Genomic DNA, 25741 nt, shown 5'->3' with positions numbered 1-25741 from the left:
ACTTCTGCACACTTAACTGTCTTAAGATGGAACCAAACTCCAGTGACTGTCATGGGAGTAATACTTAGATAAGTAAATAATGCCACACGATTAACTCGCAGGGAGGAATGACCAGACCTCAGTCGTGAAGGACCACATCTTCATCGATTTAAACAATTATTATATATTGAAAAATTATTGAATAATGACATGGTGGTGCATACTTAAATTTCACATGGAGGAGTCAGACTGACCTCTTCCTGGAATAAATTGACAATTAGAATCAGTGGGTGTTTATAATAACAGTGACAAGATGGCACCAAAGTAGTAAATCTATGGCTGATGTAATGATCTATTTAAATAGCTACATAATCAACTAATGAGATGATGTTACATCATCAAGCCCCCCAACATCTAATTCCAAAAGGGACGTATGGTCCATAACATCATCTTTATTTCAAATACGTTAAATAAATGATGAATTTTTATTTCTTTTCTTATTTTACAGTTCAGTAAGTAAGTGTATTAGATGATGTGATGGTCTGGCATGATTGACTCGCATAAGGAGGCTCAAAACTACAGTGATCACTGAATACATAATGATAGATTTTCATAATTGAATGAATAAAAATTCAACAAGGGGATGGTGTTTTATACGTGACTCCTACAAGATTGCTCAGAACTGAAGAGGTCATTGAGTTTTTAATCATAGACTTGAAAAAATAAGTGAATGAATAATGAGATAATTTCTCATAATTCACCCATAGAGAGTTAACAAAATGATATCAACATTGATTTAAATAAATAAATAATGAAATCCCAAGAGACAATTAACACCACCAAGATGGGTCCAGACTCCACTCTTCCTGGACTAGAAAAAGACAGATTTGAAGAATGAAATAACCAGATAGTTAGATGGTCTGTAACACTTGATTCACACAAGGTGGCACCAAACTTCAGGGTTCACAGATTATATAATGAAACAATTTAATAATTACATCTTTACATATGTAAGTAGTGGAACATTTGTATCATAAATTCCTGGACAGACATGGCAGACATGATAAAGTATGCTGTCAACACAGAATTTGATTTTTAATAATTCCATAAGTTAATGATCAGATATTCATACTGTCTTGCCTGATGAAGTCTGTTGGCCTGACATCATCACCAGTGCCTGAATCTCTGTTGTGCTGAGGCAGGACCTGAGAAGATGGGCCCATAGCTGGCATAGCAGTAGTAGCTAAAATGTTCATATCAGCTGAATAAATGGCTGCAGCAGGGGCATCACCAGCAGAGCTGAGAGACAGAGCAGGGCAGTTCTTAAATTCTGGGTCATCATCCTTTTGCGAACTATCAGTGATGGTGCCGAACTCCTTGTGCTACTATTCCTTCTCATCATAGATCACAACCAAGGTGAAGATGTGGAAGAAGAGCAGGGAGTCAAACACCCAGACCACTGTGCCTGCCTCGGTGAAGTCCTTGTACTTCTTGGAGGGCACCATGGGATCTTCTGGACTCAGTCATCCAATAAACCGAGTAGTCTGGTGATTCATTGATCATTCAGAAACTGCTGTGTCCATGTCTACAACCTTCCCAACCTGGTCCCTGACAGGTATTTTCACCCTAATCATAATCGATGATGCCACTGTCCCACATTTAAATAATTTAAACAATTAAAAATTCAGTAATAACTAACCGTCAAAATAAAGAGGTGGTGTAGCATTTAACTGGCAGTAGAAAATGGCCAGACTCCAGTCTTGAAAGATGTCATCATCATCAATTGAAACAATTAATCATAAAATGTGATGACATTGCATATTAACTCCCCAAGAGGGAGCTTCATAGGACTCTTCATGGAATAGAGGGTTATTGGTTTACATAATTATACAACTATTTACATTATCTTGAGTATTAACAGGAATTGTCAATTTAAATATTTTTAATTATGTAATTAGATGATATGTGGCCCTTGACCCCACAAGGTGGGACAAAATTCCAGGTGTCACGTATGATATAATCATTGTTTTATATAACTAAATAATCAAATAAAGATTTGATGTAACATCATCCACTTCCCTAAGGTGGCTCCAAACCAGACTTGTGAACAATGCTTGTCATCATTAATTTAAATGACTTAATTACATAATTAATATTTAGATGGTCTAAAATACATGACTCCCACATTGTGGAACAATAATATTTTTATATATTGAAAAATTATTGAATAATGACATGGTGGTGCCTACTTAAATCCCACATGAAGAAGTCAGACCGTTCTCTTCCTGGAATAATGATTTATTTAAAAACTTAAATTGATAGTTAATAAATAGGCATTTTATATTAACTCTGACAAGATGGCACCAAACTCGTAAACCTATGGCTGATGTAATGATCTATTTCAATAGCTAAATAATCAAGAAATGAGATGATGTTACATTATCAATTCCCAAAATCTGACTCCAAAAGGACTTATGGTCCATAACTTATGGTCCTTTATTTTGAATACATTAAATAAGTGATGGATTATTATTTAATTTCCTAATATTATATTTTAAAAAGTAAGTGTAGTATTACATGATGGGATGGTCTGGCATGTTTGGCTCCCATAAGGAGGCTCAAAACTTCAGTGATCCCCGAATAAATAATGACAGATTTTCATAATTAATAAATAAAAATGAAACAAGTGGATGTTGGTTTATATGTGACTCCTACAAGATTGCTCAAAACTGAAGATCATTGGGTTTTAATCATAGATATCACCTTTGATTTAAATGAATAAAGAATCAAATCACAGGAGACAAGGAACAGCACTAAGGTGGATCCAGAATCAACTCTTCCTGGAGTAGAAGAAGACAGACTTGAATAATGAAACAATCAGATAGTTACATCGTCTGTCTCACTTGAGTCACACAAGGTGTCCCCAAACTTCATGGTTAACATTTTCTATCAAGAAACAATTTAAAAATTACATGTTTAAATATGTAAGTAGTTGAACATTTTTGTATCATCAATTCCTGTGCAGAGATGGCAGACATGATAAAGTATGCTGTCATCACAGATTTTTGAAATTCCACAAGTTAATGATCAGATACTCATACTTTCTTGCCTGATGTATTCTGTTGGTCTGATATCATCACCAGTGCCTGAATCTCTGTTGTGCTGAGGCAGGACCTGAGATGATGGGCCCATACCTGTCATAGCAGTAGTAGCTAAAATTTTCATATCAGCTGAAAATATGGTTGCAGCAGGGGCATCACCAGCAGAGGTGAGAGAGAGGGATTCTTCTGTCTTCTGGGTCTTCATCCTTTTTGTGAGGCTTCGGAGATGGTCCCGACCTCCTTGTGCCAACATTTCTTCTCATCGTAGATCACAACCATTTTGAAGATGTTGGGGAAATTAGGGAGTCCAACACCCAGACCACCATGCCAGCCTTGGTGACGTCCTTGTACTTCTCGGAGGGCACCATGGAATCTTCTAGACTCAATATTCCAGTATCCTTAGTATTCTGGGGGATGCATAGACCATTCAGAAACTTCTGTGGCCATGTCTACATCTTTCATGAACTTGCCCCTGACCGATATTTGATCCTAATCGTAATCAATGATGTCATTGTCTGTCATTTAAATATTTTAAATAATTAAATATGTTAGTAATTGCTAACTGTCACAATAAAATTGATGTAGCATTTAAATGGCAGGGAAGCATGGCCAGACACCAGTCATGAAGGATGTCATCATCATCTATTGAAACAATTAATCATAAAATGTGATGATATTGCATATTAACTCCCCAAGAGGGAGCTTTACAGGGCTTTTTATGGAAAAGAAGATTATTGGTTTATTTAATTATACAAATATTTACATTATCTTGTGTATTAACACAAATTGTCAATTTCAATACTTTAATTATGTAATTAGATGATCTGTCGCAGGTGACCCCAGTAGTTGGCACCAAATTCCAGGTGTCGTGCATTATATAATCATCATTTTATATAACTAAATAATCAAATAATGAGTTGATGTAACATAGTCCACTTCCCTGAAGGTGTCATCATCAATTTAAATAATTTAATTACATAATTAATATATAGATGGTCTAAAATGGTTGATTTCCACATTGTGGTAAAATAATCCATTGATCATGGATTACCTAATGTCCTATTTTAATAACTAAATAATAACATAATCAGAGGCTGAAATGGTCTGCCATACTCTACACATGTTTTCTCTCACATGACTCGCACAAGATTTTATGAAACTCCCTGGGTCATCCCTTTTTTACTCACAGAGCTGAGTAGTAAAATGTGGAAATGCTGAAATGTCATTGTGTATGCAGGGTTTTTAGAAGATATCTCATATTTAATGTTGGACAGCTACCTCAAAAGTGGTGAACTGATATCCAATAAACTCTTAGTCTATCCTAACGAATGACGTACCTGAAGGAATTTAACAAAGGAAAACTCACCTTTTGATGAATAATTGTGAGTCTTATCACCTTTTAATCTATAGTTTTACTTCTTTAGAGAGAATGCATTCATAAACAGAAGTCTTTGAACTGTTTCTCCACAGACTATATATATTCTCTGATAATAGGTAATCTTTAATTGGGTAACCAGTAATAGCTGTAGGCAAACTTCCAGAGATTTGGCTATGACTTGGTTAGCGGAATCAAATGCTGTCATCAAAAGTTTTTGGAATATGTCATCTTCAGAGATTGTAATGTCCCATGATAATACAACATTGAAGCTGCTCTCTGGTTCTTGACCCATGATACCAGGATATTGAATGCAAGTAGGGGTGCCAGGCAACATTTATGATCCAACATTCTGTCACATTCTAGTGCATCTCCCATATGCTAAATATCTCAAGAATATGACATGAATTTCAGGAATGAAACCACAACCCAATGGTCCTATCACCCAGACATCTCTCAGGAAAAAGATGTATCATCTTGTTTGCGAGATGGCACCTGCATTTCTATCATGGTTGTTTTTGGGGACTCTGACATCCAGGTAAAAAGCACCCTCAGGTATCTTGACCTCAGCAGGATGACACAGTAAAAGCATCATCTTTTGTGACCTAAAATGTTTCTCTTGATTTTTAATATTCTGGGAAGCCTTCAATATGTGAAAGAAGAGAATCATTTCAGTCTGCATTTAGTAATGGTCTGTGCTATCTCTGCACATTGTGGGGAGGAAGAAAGAGAGATTAAACCTTTATACTGTAGGAAGAAACCTGTGTCATCTATTGGTGACATGGATAAGCGACAATAAATTTTGTGTCTAACTGTCGCCTTTCAGTCCAGCACTCACGAAATAGACACAAGTGGACATCTGTGAGTTTGAGGACAGCCTGCTCTACAGAGTAAGTTCCAGGACAGCAAGGCCACAAACAGAAATTCTGTGTCAAACTCCAAAATAAATAAATATATGAATAAATAAATAAAAAATATTAAACAATTAATTGGAAAAATCTACTAGAAAACATCAACAAGACTAATATTAATAATTAGGAAGGAATTGGCCAGTGCAGTTTACTGATCAAGTCCCAGGACAGGAGGAAACACACAGGGAAACTTTGTGGCGCCTTCACGGCTGTAGAAGCCCGAGAAACTGTGGAGGATGTTGAGGTTAATAACACAGCACTCTTGATATTAAGAAGGCTTTATATTATATATCTTACTTTACTAGGCTAGCTTATATATCCTGGCACCAGATGGAGGTAGTGGAAGAAATAAAGGGTGGTTAGTCATCTCAGGTTCCTAGGACCTGTTAGGTTGCTTTCAAGGCTGAAGGAACCAATAGAGCATTAGCATTTTGCATTAGAAAGCATGTCTCCTATTATCTAGCTGTTACAGCTGGAGGTTAATGTAAGATTTGAGAAAAGCTATGGAAGGGAGGGCTCAGGAAACTTTTAGGCCCCACCTGGAGAGGTGTCAATGAAAATGCAAATGAGAACTTGTCAACAATTAAGAATAAGCCTCAGGGAACTGCAGACCCTGTTAGCCCCACCTAGAAAGGTGTCAGTGAAAATGTAAATGAGACCTGGTCAGCTGTAAGGTGTACAGGTTTTCTGCCTGCTGCTGCTGGTCTTGTCCCGCCACCGAGCTAGCCCCAAATAATGCACACCGAGACTCTGTATTTGATATAATCTGTTGGCCCATTACTAGTTTCTTATCGGCTAGCTCTGTCTTAATTATTAACCCATTTCTATGTATTTCCATGTGATCTTACCGAGAGCAGAGGAATGGCAGTTCTGTTCTCTCCAGGCTCTCGATCCTGACCCGCCTTCCTACTTCCTATTTCCTCCTTGTCTCCTTGTCCCTCCTATCTTCCTTTCCTATTGGCCAACAGTGTTATATTCATTAACCAGTATGAGACACATATACAGAATGACATCTCCCATCATCTCCTCTTTTCTGTCTAAATAAAAAGAAGGGTTTTAGCCTTAACATAGCAAAATATATCACACAACAGTTATCAAGTAAGAATCACAGTTAACAATATTTAGTCCATTAACATTTAGTAAGATTTGAATAAAATATTCTATCATCTATTTTATCTTGTGAATCTAAAGTCCTATATCATTGAATACTAACTAAGGAAAACAATAACCATAACTATCTGTCTTCAACTCCTTCAAAGACCACAGAAGGATAGTATATACACTCTAGAAATGACATAGACATCTCACTGTCTGGCCAGTCACCTGAATTTCTTCTGTAATCTTCTATCTTCAGCCCATATGCCATAGTGTGTCTGGCAGACTCTTCAGCAAAGTAGAAAACTTTAAACTGTCTTCTTGTACTGGCAGGTTGTCAGTCATTTTTCTCTGTGTCCTGTAGACTGTCTGGCAGACTCTTCCATGAAGCAGGAACTCTATAGCAATATCCATCTTGAATCAGCAGTCACTTTTCTGTGGGTCCTGCATGTCCAATTTATATAGCATAAAGTCAAACAGTCCAGACAAGAGCAGTATCTTGTCCAAATGGCTAGTCTTGCCATATTAGAAGTAAACTCCATAACGAGTTTCTTCAATGTTTATCTTCATCTTCCTTTTTGACTCAGGTGGTGTTGCCAGGAGCATTCATGTCTCACTGTCAAGAAAAACCCTAAATCATTTTAAATGACATATTCTGTAGGTCTTTGAAAGGTTTGAAGAATTCCTATCCATCTCAAATACATGACTGTATATCCAGAAATCTTAACTAACTTAACTATAATATCTGACTATCATAGGTACTATCTATGATCTGTTCTCAAATACATCTCTATATATCTAGAAATACTAACTCACCTAGCTATAACTTTTTAGCTAGGTAACTATCTAAAATCGGTACTAAATTACACATTACATATCTAAATGAGTTATATAAACACAATATCTAAACAAGAGGAGACATATACTTAATTACAAAATTGACCTTAAGTTTATATCAACAAACGAAAATCCATTTGAAAATAAAGTATTCATAGCTATACCATAATTCCCCTTTTTGCCTTTAAAATAGATTGGTTGTGATCATTAACCATTTATAACCAAGTCCATTTAAATGAAAACAAACACTTACAGATAATATTTGGGAATTTGGGCATCGTTCTTTCCAAACTACTTCCTGCTGATAGGGGGCACTGTCATGGGGATCCTAAGAAGATGCAGAAATCCTGGCTGTAGCCTGCAAGGATGCTGTGTCCACCTGTTTTGAATGTAGGATCACCTGGCACTCTTTTTCAGGGGGTCTGGCTAGCTCAAACCACATTAGTCTGGAAGAAATCCACAGCTTTTTATTTTCTGTGGAAACAAAAATAGAAATCCTTTTCCCCAGTAACTTATCCTTGAACTTAAATTTTGGAGTCAAAGCATTTTTAAAATATATAAATTGAATTAATTCAGCAGCATTTGTTTTAACAGTTGTTTCCTCAGCAGTCAAACAATACAAAGACAATATATTGTCATACAGTATACAGATTCTCTCTGAGCTTTTCATCTTTACGTAACTTTATTATTACTCCGTTTCTTTTAATTTATATTTTTTTTATTTTTTGAGACAGGGTTTATCTGTGTAACTCTTATCTGTCCTGGAATTCACTCTGCATACCAGGTTTACATTGAAATCACAGAGATCTGCTTGTCTCTGTCTCCCAAGTGCTGGGATTAAAGGCTTGTGCCACCACACCCAGCTCCCCACTCTCTTTTTAAAACCATTTTATTTCTTTTCTCTCCCAAGCCTACGTATCTTTTAAAATATACACTGTACACCTTTAGAGGATTTTCTTAATATGAATCTGTCTTTACTGTAAATCTTTATCTTTTTCTGGCCACGAGTCTTTTATCAGGTAAACAACAACACTGCTAAAATTAAAGTCTTTGTTGTTTCTGCCAGGGTTTATAAAAGATGGCGGCGGCTATTTTACCACCAGCACTAAAAGCTGTGCTCACTGCCTTGGACTGCATGCTGCCAGCTTGGAGAAGAAGTCACTGCCATTGCCAGCTCTGATACACACCAATGAATTGTTAGCAGTTCTTTTTTTAAACCAGTGCAGTTTTTTGCCGAGTCAGGAATCTTCCTTTTAGAGAAGCCGCACAATCTGCTTGTCTCTCACAAGAGAAAAATGCTGCTACCAAGGAACCTTGCTTGTCTCTGTTCTTTTGTTTTAAAACCCCTTTTTTTAAAGATTCTGTTGAATTTTAAGTGGAAGTTCTTATTAGCCACGTGGGCGCCATTTGTAACGGGTATGGGTATTTCTGCCCACCGCCTGGTCTTTTCCTGCCACCGTGCCAGCCCAAAATAATGCACACAGAGAATCTGTATTTGATATAATCTGTTGGCCCATTACTAGTTTCTTATCGGCTAGCTCTGCACCTGGCCCTGCAATTAGCAATGGCCCTGGCCCTGCACCTGGCCATGGCCCTGAACCTGGACCTAGCCCTGTCCCTGTACCTGGCCCTGGCCCTGCCCCTGGATCTGGCCTTGCAACTGGCCCTGGCCATGGCACTGAACCCTGCACGTGGCCCTGGCCCTGCACCTGGCAATGGCCCTGCACCTGGACCTGGCCCTGCACATGGCCCCGGCCTGGCCCTGGCCCTGGCCCTGGCCCTGGCCCTGGCCCTACACCTGGATCTGGCTCTGCACCTGGACCTGGACCTGCACCTGGACCTGATCCTACCCTGCACCTGGCCCTGCACCTGGCCCTGGCCTTGCACCTGGCCCTCCTCCTGGCCATGCACCTAGCCCTGCACTGTCCCTGTCCTGCACCTGTCCCTGGCCCTGCACCTGTCCCTGGCCTTTCACCTGGCCCTGGCACTGCACCTGGCCATGCACTTGGCCATGGCCCTGCACCTGGCCATGCACCTGGCCCTGGCCCTGAACCCTGCACTTGGCCCTGACCATGGCCCTACACCTGGCCCTGGCCCTGCACCTGGCCCTGGCCCTGCACCTGGCCCTCCACCTAGCCCTGGCCCTGGCCCTGCACCTGGCCCTGGCCTTGGCCCTGCACCTGGCCCTGGTCCTGGCCTTGGCCCTGCACCTGGCCCGGGCCCTGGCCCTGGCCCAGGCCCTGCACCTAGACCTGGCCATGCACCGGGCCCTGGCCATGCACCTGGCCCTGGCCCTGCACCTGGACCTGACCCTGCACCTGGCCCTGGCCTTGGCCCTGCACCTGGCATTGGCCCTGAAAATGGCCCTCCACCTAGCCAAGGCCCTGGCCCTGGACTTGGCCCTGGCCCTGCACCTGGCCCTGCACCTAGCCCTGAACCTGGTGACCATGGCCCTGCACCTGGCCCTGGCCCTGCACCTGGCCATGGCCCTGCACCTGGCCATGGCCCTGCACCTGGCCCTGACCCTGCACCTGGCCCTGGTCCTGCACCTGGCCCTGGCCCTGCACCTGGCCCTGGCCTTGGCCCTGCACCTAGCCCTGGTCCTGGCCTTGGCCCTGCACCTGGCCCTAGCCCTGGCCCTGGCCCAGGCCCTGCACCTAGACCTGGCCATGCACCAGGCCCTGGCCATGCACCTGGCCCTGGCCCTGCACCTGGACCTGACCCTGCACCTGGCCCTGGCCTTGGCCCTGCACCTGGCATTGGCCCTAAAAATGGCCCTCCACCTAGCCAAGGCCCTGGCCCTGGACTTGGCCCTGGCCCTGTACCTGGCCCTGCACCTAGCCCTGAACCTGGACCTGCACCTGACCATGGCCCTGCACCTGGCCCTGGCCCTGCACCTGGCCCTGACCTTGCACCTGGCCCTGGTCCTGCACCTGGCCCTGTACCTGGCCCTGGCCCTGGCACTGGCCCTGCACATGGCCCTGGCCCTAGCCCTCCAACTAGACCTGGCATTGGCCCTGCACCTGGCACAGGACATGGCCCAGGACCTGGCCCTGCACCTGACCTTGGTGATGGCCATGCACCTGGCCCTGATCCTGGCCCTGCACCTGGCCCTGATCCTGGCCCTGCACCTGGCCCTGCACCTGGTCCTGGCCCTGCACCTGGCCCTGCAACTGTCCCTGCACCTGGCCCTGGCTCTACACCTGGCCCTGCACCTGGCCCTGGCCCTGCACATGGGCCTGCACCTGGCCCTGACCCTGAACATGGCCCAGGCCCTGCACCTGGCCCTAAACCTGGCCCTGGCACTGCACCTGGCCCTGGCCCTGGCCCTGCACCTGGCCCTGCACATGGCCATGGCCCTGCACCTGGCCCTGACCTGCACCTGGCCCTGGTCCTGCACCTGGCCCTGGCCCTGCACCTGGCCCTGGACTTGGCCCTGCAACTGGCCCTGGCCCTGGCCATACACCAAGCCTTGGCATTGGCCCTGTACCTGCCCTGTACCTGGCCCTGGCCCTGAAACTGGCCCTGGCCCAGCAGCTGGCCCTGCACCTGGATCTGCACCTGGCCCTATCCCTGCACCTGACCATGGCCCTGGATGTACAATTGGCCGTGGCCCTGCCCCTGGCCCTGCACATGGCCCTGGCACTGCACCTGGCCCTAGCCTTGCACCAGGCTCTGACCCTGAACCTGCACCTGGCCCTGACCATGAACCAAGCCCTGACCATGCCATGCCCTCCTGGCCCTGGCCCTGCCCTGGCCCTGCACCTGGCCCTGGCCCTGTCCCTGGCCCTGGCCCTGCACCTGGCCCTGGCCCTGGCCCTGGCCCTGGCCCTGGCCCTGCACCTGGCCCTGGCCCTGGCCCTGCACCTGGCCTTGGCCCTGGCCCTGCCCCTGGCCCTGGCCCTGGCCCTGCACCTGGCCCTGGCCCTGGCCCTGCACCTAGCCTGGCATGGCCCTGGCCCTGGCCCTGGACCTGGCCCTGGCCTACTCCACCTGACCTGGCCCTGGCCCTGGCCCTGCACCTGGCCCTGGCCACTGCACCTGGCCATGCACCTGGCCCTGCACCTGGCCCTGGCCCTGGGCCTGCACCTGGCCCTGGCCCTGCACCTGGCCCTGGCCCTGGGCCTGCACCTGGCCCTGACCCTGAACCCTGGCCCTCCAGGCCCTGGCCCTGCACCTGGCCCTGCCCCTGGCCCTGGCCCTGGCCCTGGCCCTGACCCTGGCCCAGGGCCCAGGCCCTGGCCCTGCCCTGGCCCTGGCCCTGGCCCTGGCCCTGGCCCTGCCCTGGCCCTGGCCTGGCCCTGGCTGTGCACCTGGCCATGGCCCTGCACCTGGCCCTGGCTGTGCACCTGGCCCTGGCCCTGGCCCTGGCCCTGGACCTGGCCCTGCACCTGCCCTGGCCCTGGCCATGCACCTGGCCTTGACCTGGCCCTGCACCTGGCCCAGGACCTGGCCCTGGCCCTGACCTGGCCCTGGCCCTGGCCCTGGACTTACCTGGCCCTGGCCCTGGCCCTGGCCCTGCACCAGGCCCTGGCCCTGCACCGGCCCTGCACCTGGCCCTGCACCTGGCCCTGAACCTGGCCCTGCCCTGCACCTGGCCCTGCACCTGGCCCTGGCCCTGCGCCCTGGCCCTGGCCCTGCACCTGGCCCTGCCCCTGCCCCTGGCCCTGGCCCTGCACCTGGCCCTGCCTCCTGGCCCTGGCCCTGCGCCCTGGCCCTGGCCCTGCCCCTGGCCCTGCCCCTGGCCCTGGCCCTGCACCTGGCCCTGGCACTGCCCCTGGCCCTGGCCCTGGCCCTGGCCCTGGCCCTGCACCTGGCCCTGGCCCTGCACCTAGCCCTGGCCCTGCACCTGGCCCTGGCCCTGCACCTGGCCCTGGCCCTGCACCTGGCCCTGACCCTGCACCTGGCCCTGATTTGACCCTGCACCTGGCCCTGGCCCTGGCCCTCCACCAGGCCCTGGCATTGGCCCCTGTCCCTGCCCTGGCCCTGGCCCTGGCCCTGAAACTGGCCCTGGCCATGCTCCTGGCTGTGGACCTGGCCCCTGGCCCTAACTGGCCCTGGCCCTGGCCCTGCACCTGGCCCTGGCCCTTCACCTAGACCTGGCATTGGCCCTGCACCTGGCCCAGGACCTGGCCCTGCACCTGACCTTGGCCATGGCCCTGCACCTGGCCGTGAACCTGGCCCTGGCCTTGCACCTGGCCCTGGCCCTGCACCTGGACCTGCACCTGGCCCTGCACCTGGCCCTGCACTGGGCCTGCACCTGGCCCTGGCCCTGCACCTGGCCCTGCACCTGGGCCTGCACCTGGCCCTGAACCTGGCCCTGGCCCTGGCCCTGCACCTGGCCCTGGCCCTGCCCTGGCCCTGGCCCCTGCACCTGGCCCTGGCCCTGCACCTGGCCCTGGCCCTGGCCCTGCCCTGGCCCTGGCCCTGGCCCTGGCCCTGGCCCTGGCCCTGGCCCTGCACCTGGCCCTGGCCCTGGCCCTGCCCTGATGGCCCTGCACCTGGCCCTGGCCCTGCACCTGGCCCTGCCCATGGCCCTGCACCTGGCCCTGACCCTGGCCCTGGCCCTGGCCCTGCCCCTGGCCCTGGCCCTGCACCTGGCCCTGGCCTTGCACCTGGCCCTGGCCCTGGCCCTGGCCCTGGCCTGCCCTGGCCCAGCACCTGGCCCTGGCCCTGCACCTGGCACTGACCCTGACCCTGGCCCTCCCCCTAGCCCTGGCCCTGGCCCTGCACCTGGCCCTGGCCTTGGCCCTGGCCCTGCACCTGGCCCTGGCCCTGCACCTGGCCCTGACCCTGCCTGCCTGCCCCTGGCCCTGGCCCTGCCCCTGGCCCTGGCCCTGCACCCTGGCCCTGGCCATCCACCTAGCCCTGGCACTGGCCCTGGCCCTGACCTGGCCCTGGACCTGGCCCTGGCCCTGGCCCTGCACCTGGCCCTGGCCCTACTGCCCTCCACCTAGACCTGGCATTGGCCCTGCACCTGGCCCAGGACCTGGCCCTGCACCTGGCCCTGGCCCTGGCCCTGGCCCTGGCCCTGGCCCTGCACCTGGCCCTGATCCTGGCCCTGCACCTGGCCCTGGCCCTGCACCTGGCCCTGGCCCTGCACCTGGCCCTGCAACTGGCCCTGACCCTGGGCCTGCACCTGGCCCTGGCCTCACCTGCCCTGGCCCTGCCCCTGGCCCTGGCCCTGCACCTGGCCCTGCCTGGCCTCCTGGCCCTGCACCTGGCCCTGGCCCTGCCCCTGGCCCTGGCGCCTGCACCTGGCCCTGGCCCTGCACCTGGCCCTGGCCCTGGCCCTGGCCCTGGCCCTGCACCTGGCCCTGCACCTGGGCCTGGCCCTGGCCCTGGCCTGCACCTGGCCCTGCACCTGGCCCTGGCCCTGGCCCTGGCCCTGGCCCTGGCCCTGCACCTGGCCCTGCACCTGGCCCTGGCCCTGGCCCTGCACCCCTGGCCCTGCACCTGGCCCTGCACCTGGCCCTGCACCTGGCCCTGGCCCTGCACCTGGCCCTGGCCCTGCACCTGGCCATGGCCCTGCACCTGGCCCTGGCCCTGCACCTGGCCCTGGTCCTGCACCTGGCCCTGACCCTGCACCTGGCCCTAGATTTGGCCCTGCACCTGGCCCTGGCCCTGGCCCTGCACCTGGCCCTCACCTGGCCTTGGCATTGGCCCTGCCTGCACCTGCCTGTACCTGGCCCTGGCCCTGAAACTGGCCCTGGCCCTGCTCCTGGCCCCTGTGGACCTGGCCCTGACCCTACACCTGGCCCAGGCCCTGGCCCTGCACCTGGCCCTGGCCCTTCACCTAGACCTGGCATTGGCCCTGCACCTGGCCCAGGACCTGGCCCTGCACCTGACCTTGGATATGGCCCTGCACCTGGCCCTGAACCTGGCCCTGGCCTTGCACCTGGCCCTGGCGCTGCACCTGGCCCTGCCCCTGGCCCTGCACCTGGCCCTGGCCCTGCACCTGGCCCTGCCACATGGCCCTGCCCCTGGCCCTGACCCTGAACCTGGCCATGGCCCTGCACCTGGCCCTGGCCCTGCCCTGGCCCTGGCCCTGGCCCTGCCCCTGGCCCTGGCCCTGCACCTGGCCCTAACCCTGGCCCTGGCCCTCCCTGCCCTGGCCCTGGCCCTGGCCCTGCACCTGGCCCTGGCCCTGGCCTGGCCCTGCACCTGGCCCTGGCCTGGCCCTGCCTGGCCCTGGCCCTGCACCTGGCCCTGGCCCTGGCCCTGACCCTGTCCCTGCACCTGCCCTGCACCTGGCCCTGGCCCAGGCCCTGGCCCTGGCCCTGGCCCTGCACCTAGCCCTGGCCATGCACCTGGCCCTGGCCCTGCACCTGGCCCTGGCCCTGCACCTGGACCTGGCCCTGCACCTGGCCCTGGCCTGGCCCTGCACCTGGCATTGGCCCTGAAAATGGCCCTCCACCTGGCCAAGGCCCTGGCCCTGGACCTGGCCCTGGCCCTGCACCTAGCCCTGAACCTGGTGACCATGGCCCTGCACCTGGCCCTGGCCCTGCACATGGCCCTGCACCTGGCCCTGGCCCTGGCCCTGCACCTGGCCATGGCCCTGCACCTGGCCCTGACCCTGCACCTGGCCCTGGTCCTGCACCTGGCCCTGGCCCTGCACCTGGCCCTGGCCTTGGCCCTGCACCTGGCACTGGCCATCCACCTAGCCTTGGCATTGGCCCTGTACCTGGCCCTGGACCTGGTACTGGCCCTGCACCTGGCCCAGGACCTGGCCCAGGACCTGGCCCTGCACCTGACCTTGGTGATGGCCATGCACCTGGACCTGATCCTGGCCCTGCACCTGGCCCTGGCCCTGCACCTGGGCCTGCACCTGGCCCTGCCTCTGCACCTGGCCCTGGCCCTGCACCTGGCCCTGGCCCTGCGTCCTGGCCCTGGCCCTGCACCTGGCCCTGACCCTGCCCCTGGCCCTGGCAATGCACCTGGCCCTGGCCCTGCACCTGGCCCTGGCCCTGGCCCTGACCTGGCCCTGCACCTGGCCCTGCAACTGGCCCTGCACCTGGGCCTGCACCTGGCCCTGGCTCTGCACCTGGCCCTGCACCTGGCCCTGGCCCAGCACCTGGCCCTGCACCTGGCCCTGCACATGGGTCTGCACCTGGCCACGACCCTGAACATGGCCCAGGCCCTGCACCTGGCCCTGAACCTGGCACTGGCCCTGCACCTGGCCCTGGCCCTGCACCTAGCCATGGCCCTGCACCTGGCCCTGGCCTTGCACCTGGCCCTGGTCCTGCACCTGGCCCTGACCCTGCACCTGGCCCTAGATTTGGCCCTGCACCTGGCCCTGGCACTGGCCATCCACCAAGCCTTGGCATTGGCCCTGTACCTGCCCTGTACCTGGCCCTGGCCCTGAAACTGGCCCTGGCCCTGCTCCTGGCTGTGGACCTGGCCCTGACCCTACACCTGGCCCAGGCCCGTGCCCTGCACCTGCCCCTGGCCCTTCACCTAGACCTGGCATTGGCCCTGCACCTGGCCCAGGACCTGGCCCTGAACCTGACCTTGGCCATGGCCCTGCACCTGGCCTTGAACCTGGCCCTGGCCTTGCACCTGGCCCTGCACATGGGCCTGCACCTGGCCCTGACCCTGAACCTGGCCATGGCCCTGCACCTGGCCCTGGCCCTGCACCTAGCCCTGGTCCTGCACCTGGCCCTGGCCCTGCACCTGGCCCTGGCATTGGCCCAGCACCTGGCCCTGGCCCTGCACCTGGCACTGACACTGACCCTGGCCCTCCACCTAGCCCTGGCCCTGGCCCTGCACCTGGCCCTGGCCTTGGCCTTGGCCCTGCACCTGGCCCTGCACCTGGCCCTGGCCCTGGCCCTGGCCCTGGCCCTGCACCTGGCCCTGACCCTGCACCTGGCCCTGGGCCTGGCCCTGCACCTGGCATTGGCCCTGCCCTGGCCTGGCCCTGGCCCTGGCCTGCCCTGGCCCTGGCCCTGGCCCTGGCCCTGGCCCTGCACCTGGCCCTGCACCTGGCCCTGGCCCTGGTGACCATGGCCCTGGCCCTGGCCATGGCCCTGCCCCTGGCCCTGGCCCTGCACCTGGCCCTGGCCTGGCCCTGGCCCTGGCCCTGGCCCTGCACCTGGCCCTGCACCTGGCCATGGCCCTGCACCTGGCCATGGCCCTGCACCTGGCCCTGGCCCTGCACCTGGCCCTGGCCCTGCACCTGGCCCTGGCCTTGGCCCTGCACCTGGCACTGGCCATCCACCTAGCCTTGGCATTGGCCCTGTACCTGGCCCTGGCCCTGGCACTGGCCCTGCACATGGCCCTGGCCCTAGCCCTCCAACTAGACCTGGCATTGGCCCTGCACCTGGCCCAGGACCTGGCCCAGGACCTGGCCCTGCACCTGACCTTAGCGATGGCCATGCACCTGGACCTGATCCTGGCCCTGCACCTGGCCCTGGCCCTGCACCAGGCCCTGGCCCTGCACCTGGTGCTGCAACTGGCCCTGCACCTGGGCCTGCACCTGGCCCTTCCTCTGCACCTGGCCCTGCACCTGGCCCTGACCCTGCACCTGGCCCTAGATTTGGCCCTGCACCTGGCCCTGGCACTGGCCATCCACCAAGCCTTGGCATTGGCCCTGTACCTGCCCTGTACCTGGCCCTGGCCCTGAAACTGGCCCTGGCCCTGCTCCTGGCTGTGGACCTGGCCCTGACCCTACACCTGGCCCAGGCCCGGGCCCTGCACCTGCCCCTGGCCCTTCACCTAGACCTGGCATTGGCCCTGCACCTGGCCCAGGACCTGGCCCTGAACCTGACCTTGGCCATGGCCCTGCACCTGGCCGTGAACCTGGCCCTGGCCTTGCACCTGGCCCTGCACATGGGCCTGCACCTGGCCCTGACCCTGAACCTGGCCATGGCCCTGCACCTGGCCCTGGCCCTGCACCTAGCCCTGGTCTTGCACCTGGCCCTGGCCCTGCACCTGGCCCTGGCATTGGCCCAGCACCTGGCCCTGGCCCTGCACCTGGCACTGACACCTGACCCTGGCCCTCCACCTGGCCCTGGCCCTGGCCCTGGCCCTGCACCTGGCCCTGGCCTTGGCCTTGGCCCTGCACCTGGCCCTGGCCCTGGCCCTGGCCCAGGCCCTGCACCTGGACCTGACCCTGCACCTGGCCCGGGCCTTAGCCCTTCCCCTTGCATTGGCCCTGGCCCTGAATGGCCCTCTACCTAGCCAAGGCCCTGGCCCTGGACTTGGCCCTGGCCCTGCACCTGGCCCTGTACCTAGCCCTGAACCTGGTGACCATGGCCCTGCACCTGGCCATGGCCCTGCACCTGGCCATGGCCCTGCACCTGGCCATGGCCCTGCACCTGGCCATGGCCCTGCACCTGGCCCTGACCCTGCACCTGGCCTTGGCCCTGCACCTGGCCCTGGCCCTGCACCTGGCCCTGGCCTTGGCCCTGCCCCTGGCCCTGGCCCTGCACCTGGCCATCCACCTAGCCTTGGCATTGGCCCTGTACCTGGCCCTGGACCTGGTACTGGCCCTGCACCTGGCCCAGGACCTGGCCCAGGACCTGGCCCTGCACCTGACCTTGGTGATGGCCATGAACCTGGACCTGATCCTGGCCCTGCACCTGGCCCTGGCCCTGCACCTGGGCCTGCACCTGGCCCTGCCTCTGCACCTGGCCCTGCACCTGGCCCTGGCCCTGCGTCCTGGCCCTGGCCCTGCACCTGGCCCTGACCCTGCCCCTGGCCCTGGCAATGCACCTGGCCCTGGCCCTGCACCTGGCCCTGGCCCTGGACCTGGCCCTGCACCTGGCCCTGCAACTGGCCCTGCACCTGGGCCTGCACCTGGCCCTGGCTCTGCACCTGGCCCTGCACCTGGCCCTGGCCCAGCACCTGGCCCTGCACCTGGCCCTGCACATGGGTCTGCACCTGGCCACAACCCTGAACATGGCCCAGGCCCTGCACCTGGCCCTGAACCTGGCACTGGCCCTGCACCTGGCCCTGGCCCTGCACCTAGCCATGGCCCTGCACCTGGCCCTGGCCCTGCACCTGGCCCTGGTCCTGCACCTGGCCCTGACCCTGCACCTGGCCCTAGATTTGGCCCTGCACCTGGCCCTGGCACTGGCCATCCACCAAGCCTTGGCATTGGCCCTGTACCTGCCCTGTACCTGGCCCTGGCCCTGAAACTGGCCCTGGCCCTGCTCCTGGCTGTGGACCTGGCCCTGACCCTACACCTGGCCCAGGCCCGGGCCCTGCACCTGGCCCCTGGCCCTTCACCTAGACCTGGCATTGGCCCTGCACCTGGCCCAGGACCTGGCCCTGAACCTGACCTTGGCCATGGCCCTGCACCTGGCCGTGAACCTGGCCCTGGCCTTGCATCCTGGCCCTGCACATGGGCCTGCACCTGGCCCTGACCCTGAACCTGGCCATGGCCCTGCACCTGGCCCTGGCCCTGCACCTAGCCCTGGTCTTGCACCTGGCCCTGGCCCTGCACCTGGCCCTGGCATTGGCCCAGCACCTGGCCCTGGCCCTGCACCTGGCACTGACACTGACCCTGGCCCTCCACCTAGCCCTGGCCCTGGCCCTGCACCTGGCCCTGGCCTTGGCCTTGGCCCTGCACCTGGCCCTGGCCCTGGCCCTGGCCCAGGCCCTGCACCTGGACCTGACCCTGCACCTGGCCCGGGCCTTGGCCCTGCACCTGGCATTGGCCCTGAAAATGGCCCTCTACCTAGCCAAGGCCCTGGCCCTGGACTTGGCCCTGGCCCTGCACCTGGCCCTGCACCTAGCCCTGAACCTGGTGACCATGGCCCTGCACCTGGCCCTGGCCCTGCACCTGGCCCTGCACCTGGCCCTGGCCCTGCACCTGGCCATGGCCCTGCACCTGGCCCTGGCCCTGCACCTGGCCCTGGCCCTGCACCTGGCCCTGGCCCTGCACCTGGCCCTGCACCTGGCCCTGGCCCTGCACCTGGCCCTGGCCCTGGCCCTGCCCCTGGCCATGGCCCTGCACCTGGCCATGGCCCTGCACCTGGCCCTGACCCTGCACCTGGCCCTGGCCCTGCACCTGGCCCTGGCCTCCCTGGCCCTGCACCTGGCACTGGCCATCCACCTAGCCTTGGCATTGGCCCTGTACCTGGCCCTGGACCTGGCACTGGCCCTGCACATGGCCCTGGCCCTAGCCCTCCAACTAGACCTGGCATTGGCCCTGCACCTGGCCCAGGACCTGGCCCAGGACCTGGCCCTGCACCTGACCTTAGCGATGGCCATGCACCTGGACCTGATCCTGGCCCTGCACCTGGCCCTGGCCCTGCACCAGGCCCTGGCCCTGCACCTGGTGCTGCAACTGGCCCTGCACCTGGGCCTGCACCTGGCCCTTCCTCTGCACCTGGCCCTGCACCTGGCCCTGGCCCTGCATCCTGGCCCTGGCCCTGCACCTGGCCCTGACCCTGCCCCTGGCCCTGGCCCTGCACATGGCCCTGCACCTGGCCCTGCACCTGGCCCTGCACCTGGCCCTGGACCTGGCCCTGGCCTTGGCCCTGCACCTGGCCCTGGGCCTGCACCTGGCACTGGCCTTGGCCCTGCACCTGGCCCTGGCCCTGACCCTGGCCCTCCACCTAGCCCTGGCCCTGCACCTTGCCCTGGCCCTGGCCCTGGCCTTTGCCCTTTCACTGTCCCTGTCCCTGGCTGTTCTGTCCTTGGCCCTGGCTCTGCACCTGGCCCTGATATAGGCCCTGGCCCTGGCCGTTCTGGCCATTACCAGGTGCAGGGCCAGGGCCAGGTGCAGGGCCAGGGCCAGGTGCAGGGCCAGGGCCTGTGACAGTTTCAGAACCATGGCCAGGGTCAGGGCAAGGGCTTGGGCCAGGGCCAGGGACAGAATTGTCAGTGACAGAACCAGGGTGAGAAAAGCCAGGGCCAGAATGGCCAAGGCAATAACTGCCAGGGCCAGATTTATTCAAGGCCAGTGCCAGAACGGACAGGGACAGAACTGCCATGTCCAGAATTGCCATGAGCAAGGCCAAAACTTCCAGGGCAATAACTACCATGGCCAGATCATTCAAGGCCAGGCCAGAAAAGCTAGGGACAGAATAGCCAGGAACGGGGACAGACCGGCCAGTTTCAAGGATAGAACAACCAGACCCAGTTCCAGAGCGAGTGCTTGGGCCACAGCAAGAAAGGAAGTCCAGGGCCAGAGCCAAATCAGCCAGGGCTAAGTCCAGATCATCCAGGGATAAGTTCAGAATGGCCAGGGTCAGAAATCCATGGGCAAAGGCCAGAAAGGCCAGGGCCAGAATGGCACGGGCAAGGGCCAGGGCCAGAAAGTCCTGTACCAGAACCAGGACCTGAAGGACCAGGTTCAGGGCAAGAAAAGCCAGAGCCAGAAAGGACAGTGCTAGAATGTCCAGGGCAAGTGCCAGAATGGCCATGGAGTGTATGACCAGGCCAGACCCAGAAGGGCCAGGGCCAGTACGGCAAGAGCCAGAATGACCTGGGTAAGGGTCATAATGGCCAGGGTCAGGAACATGGACTGGGCCAGTGTGAGGGGAAGGACAGAACAGCCAGGGCCAGTGTGAGGGCCAAGGACAGAACAGCCAGGGCCAGGGCCAGGGCATCAGCCAGGTATAAGTCCAGATCGGCCAGGGACAGAAATTCCAGGGCAAAGGCCAGCAAGGCCAGGGACAGAATGGCAATGACCAGGGCCAGAAAGACCTGTACCAGAACCCAGGATCTGAACGACCAGGGTCAGGGCAAGAAAAGTCAGAGCCAGAAAGTCCATTGCTAGAATGTCCAGGGCAAGTGCCAGAATTGTCATGGCTTGTATGACCAGGGCCAGGCCCAGAACGGCAAGGGCCAGTAAGGCAAGAGCCAGAACGACCTGGGTAAGGGTCAGAACGGCCAGGGTCATGAACATGGCCAGGGCCAGTGCCAGGACCAAGGAAAGAACAGCTAGGTCCACGTCCAGGGCAATGGCCAGGGCCAGGGCCAGGACAGCCATTGCCAGGTCCAGATCGACCAGGTCCAGAACGACCAGGGTAATGGCCAGAACTGCCAGGGCCAGGGCCAATATCAGGGCCATGTCCAGTTCCAGGGCCAGGGACAGAATATACAGGGATAGGGCCAGTGACAGGGCAAAGGCCAGGGCCAGGTCCAGGGCCAGGACCAGGGCCAGTGACAGAATGGCCAGAGACACAACCAGGGTGAGAAAGGCCAGGGCCAGAACGACCAGGACCATAACTACCCATGGCCAGATCGTTCATGGCCTGGCCAGAACAGCAAGGGACAGAAAGGCCAGGGCCAGGGACAGACCAGCCAGGTTCAAGGATAGAACAACCAGACCCAGTTCCAGAGCAAATGCTTGGGCCAGAGCAAGAAAGGAAATGGCCAGGGCCAGGGCCAGGGCCAAATCAGCCAGGGCTAAGTCCATATCAACCAGGGCTAAGTCCAGAACGGCCAGGGCCAGAAATCCAAGGGCAAAGGACAGAAAGGCCAGGGCCAGAATGGCCATGGCCAGGGCCAATATCAAGGCCAGGTCCAGTGCCAGGGCCAGGGACAGAACATCCTGGGACAGGGCCAGTGACAGGGCAAAGGCCAGGGCCAGGTCCAGGGCCAGGTTCAGGGCCAGGGACAGAATGGCCAGTGACAGAACCAGGGTGAGAAAGGCCATTGCCTGAATGGCCAGGGCCATAACTGCCATGGCCAGATCTTCAAGGCCAGGGCCAGAAAGGCCAGGGACAGAACGGTCATGTCCAGAATTGCCATGGCCATGGCCAGAACGTCCAGGGCCATAACTACCATGGCCAGATCATTCAAGGCCAGGCCAGAACAGCAAGGGACAGAAAGGCCAGGGCCAGGGACAGACCAGCCAGGTCCAAGGATAGAACAACCAGACCCAGTTCCAGAGCAAGTGCTTGGGCCAGAGCAGGAAAGGAAAGGGCCAGGGCCAGGGCCAGGGCCAGGGCCAGGGCCAGGGCCAAATCAGCAAGGGCTAATTCCAGAATGGCCAGGGCCAGAAATCCAAGGGCAAAGTCCAGAAATGCCAGGGCCAGAGAAAGGCCAGTGGTAGAATGTCCAGGGCAAGTGCCAGAATGGCCATGGCTTGTATGACCAGGCCAGACCCAGAACGGCCAGGGCCAGTACGGCAAGAGCCAGAATGACCTGGTTAAGGGTCATAATGGCCAGGGTCAGGAACATGGCCAGGGCCAGTGTGAGGGCCAAGGACAGAACAGCCAGAGCCAGTGCCAGGGCCAGGGTGAGGCCCAGGGCCAGGACCAAGGCCAGGGCCAGGGCCAGGGCCAGGGCATCAGCCAGGCTAAGTCCAGATCGGCCAGGGCCAGAAATTCAACGGCAAAGGCAAGAAAGGCCAGGGCCAGAACGGCAATGACCAGGGCCAGAAAGTCCTGTACAAGAACCCAGGATATGAACGACCAGGGTCAGGGCAAGAAAAGCCAGAGCCAATAAGGCCAGTGCTAGAATGGCCAGGGCAAGGCCCAGAATGGCCATGGCTTGTATGACCAGGGCCAGGCCCAGAACGGCCAGGGCCAGTACGGCAAGAGCCAGAACGACCTGGGTAAGGGACAGAACGGCCAGGGTCAGGAACATCGCCAGGGCCAGTGCCAGGGCCAAGGACAGAACAGCCAGGTCCAGCACAAGAACAAGGGCTAGAGCCAGGGCCAGAACAGCCAGGGCCAGTGGCAGATCGACCAGGGCCAGAACGACCAGGGTAATGGCCAGAATGGCCAGGGCCAGGGCCAATATCAGGGCCAGGTCCAGTGCCAGGACCAGGGCCAGGGACAGAATGGCCAGTGACAGAACCAGGCTGAGAAAAGCCAGGGCAAAAATGGCCAAGGCAATAACTGCCAAGGCCAGATAGTTCAAGGCCAGGGCCAGAATGGCCAGGGACAGAACAGCCATGTCCAGATTTGCCCTGGCCAGGGCCAGAATGGCCAGGGCCATAACTACCATGGCCAGATCGTTCAATGCCGGGCCAGAACAGCAAGGGACAGAAAGGCCAGGGCCAGGGACAGACCGGACAGGTTCAAGGATAGAACAACCAGACCCAGTTCCAGAGCAAGTGCTTGGGCCACAGCATGAATGGAAAGGACCAGGGCCAGGGCCAGGGCCAGGGCCAAATCAGCCAGGGCTAAGTCCAGATCAGCCAGGGCTAAATTCAGAACGGCCAGGGCCAGAAATCCATGGGCAAGGGCCAGGGCCAGGGTCAGTAAGTCCTGTACCAGAACCCAGGACCTGAACGACCAGGATCAGGGAAAGAAAAGCCAGAGCCAGAAAGGCCAGTACTAGAATGTCCAGCGCAAGTGCCAGAATGGCCATGGATTGTATGACCAGGCCAGTCCAAGAACGGCAAGGGCCAGTACGGCAAGAGCCAAAATGACCTGGGTAAGGGTCAGAATGGCCAGGGCAGGAACATGGCCAGGGCCAGTGTGAGGGCCAAGGACAGAACAGCCATGGCCAGGGACAGGGCCAGGGCCAGGGCCAGGTCCAGGGCCAGGGCCAATCCTGCACATTTGCTTTGTATTATATAAAGCAATTCATATTGGAGGAAACAGTTAATATTTTAACCACCTAATTACCTGGGTTAAGGAATGAGCGCTCACAATATTGTGTATTCACAAGTTAAGATATGTTTGGTTAAAGATTTGATTTAATTTTAATTATGTAGTGCCAGTGCATGTATTTGTGTTTACTCCCACTTGTTCCCAAGAATTTTAGCCTTTTGTAAGAATAGTAATACTATTCTTAAAAAGAAGAGAATAAATACAAAAGTAAAATTAATGAAAATTTAATGCATATATATTCAGTTTGAACACTTATGAAAACAAAAAAGAAAACAGTAAATAATCTATATCAAGGGTCATAATAGGCTTAGAATGCAAATATATGCAAAACAAAATAAGAAAGATAAATATGGAATTTTTCCCATCTCTAAAGCACTCCCATATACTCGGTACCGGTTTCTGCTCTAAGGTGGTCATATAAGAAATCAATGTTTCTTTCATAGAGAGATTTTCATTTGAAATACTCAAGACTTTTTCTAAAATGTGACTGCCTGGAAAATGAGAATTTATGAGTCTACAGTTGCCGTGGTAGTAGACCAGAATGGATCCAACAAAGTTGACTTATGATCTCCACACGAATGTCATTGTCTAAAAACTGGTAATTAATTTACAGACACACACATACAACAGAATTTGTTCTGTTCCTTTTCTGGTAAAAATGTCTTTGCCATGGTATTTTATAGCATCTTTGCATAATCCATTTTGAAGGCAATACTTCAAGTTGAAGCACCCATGGGCAAATAGTGAGGACATGAAGAAGCATGGAATTTGAAGTAATAATTACTTATATTCATATCCACAGCACAATAAGCTATGTTGTGGAATAATGGCATATGCCCCAGGGTTGCGCATGCTGCCTGAGTGAGTTCCAGCCTTTTAAAGTTGCAGATCAAACTCAATTCTCCAGCACGTGTGGAACAAAGTGTTGTGGACTGCAGTTTGTAGGACTGTAATCAGAAACAGCAGCAAAGTCCCATGTCCATTCCTCAGTCAGTGAGTGTGGACAGGTGGAAGAAAAGCTATCATTGATGAAAGGAAGACAGAGACATAATATGATGTCAGGCAGGTTCAGTCAGTACTGTAAGCTCCATTTTATTCATACACCAAACTTAAGTAGTCAAACAAAAGTGCGGCAATGGAAGGGGACATCTATTAATATGTATAAAGGGAAAACAGAAATTGCTTCCACTAATGCTAAAGGTACTCCATAATTGCACATACTATGTGTCTTCAGTCACCCAATTGCTGCACTTCCTCCCTTACTTCAGGGTGGTTAACCTGTCTACTCCCAAATCTTTGCTATTTAGATAGGAGTCATTCATCATCAAGGCACAGGTGTCCTGTAGGAGGAAAGATAATGTCTTAAGGAAAATAGGAGTTATTGGAGCACTTTGAATTCATGACAAGTTGGAATGGATTCCCATGTAGGAGTTGAGAAACTTCAGATTGGCAGAATATATTCCAGGGCTGCCAAAGCCATACAGAAGCCTTGTATGTAAACAGATGATGAGGTCTACCTTTAACTGCTTGGTGGCAGTGCAAATGTTTAATCCCAGGACACAGGAGGCTGCCTGATTTTGCTTAGATTGAGGCCAGCCAAATCCACAGAATGAGTTTACGTCCTGCAGAGATAAACCCTGTTTTGAAAACAAAAACAAAACAGAACAAAGTCACATAAAGAAAAAATCAGATCAACCTTCTGGTGGTAGCCTACATGTATAAATGGTATTGAAGGAGGAAGCTTTCCCTCTTTGGCTACTTACCCTAGCTCTGGGTACCAAGTTTATTCCTTTACTACCATTAGAGCCTACTTTTTTGGAATTTTGATGTACAATGACCAGCTGACACATCCATCCTTATAAACTAAAAAACTGCTGTACTCTTCAGATTCCCATTGGTAGGCAACCATTGTTGGATTAAATA

Source organism: Phodopus roborovskii, unplaced genomic scaffold (genome assembly GCF_943737965.1).
Source record: "Phodopus roborovskii unplaced genomic scaffold, PHOROB, whole genome shotgun sequence".
Lineage (NCBI taxonomy): Eukaryota > Metazoa > Chordata > Mammalia > Rodentia > Cricetidae > Phodopus > Phodopus roborovskii.
This window is presented reverse-complemented; position numbering follows the sequence as displayed.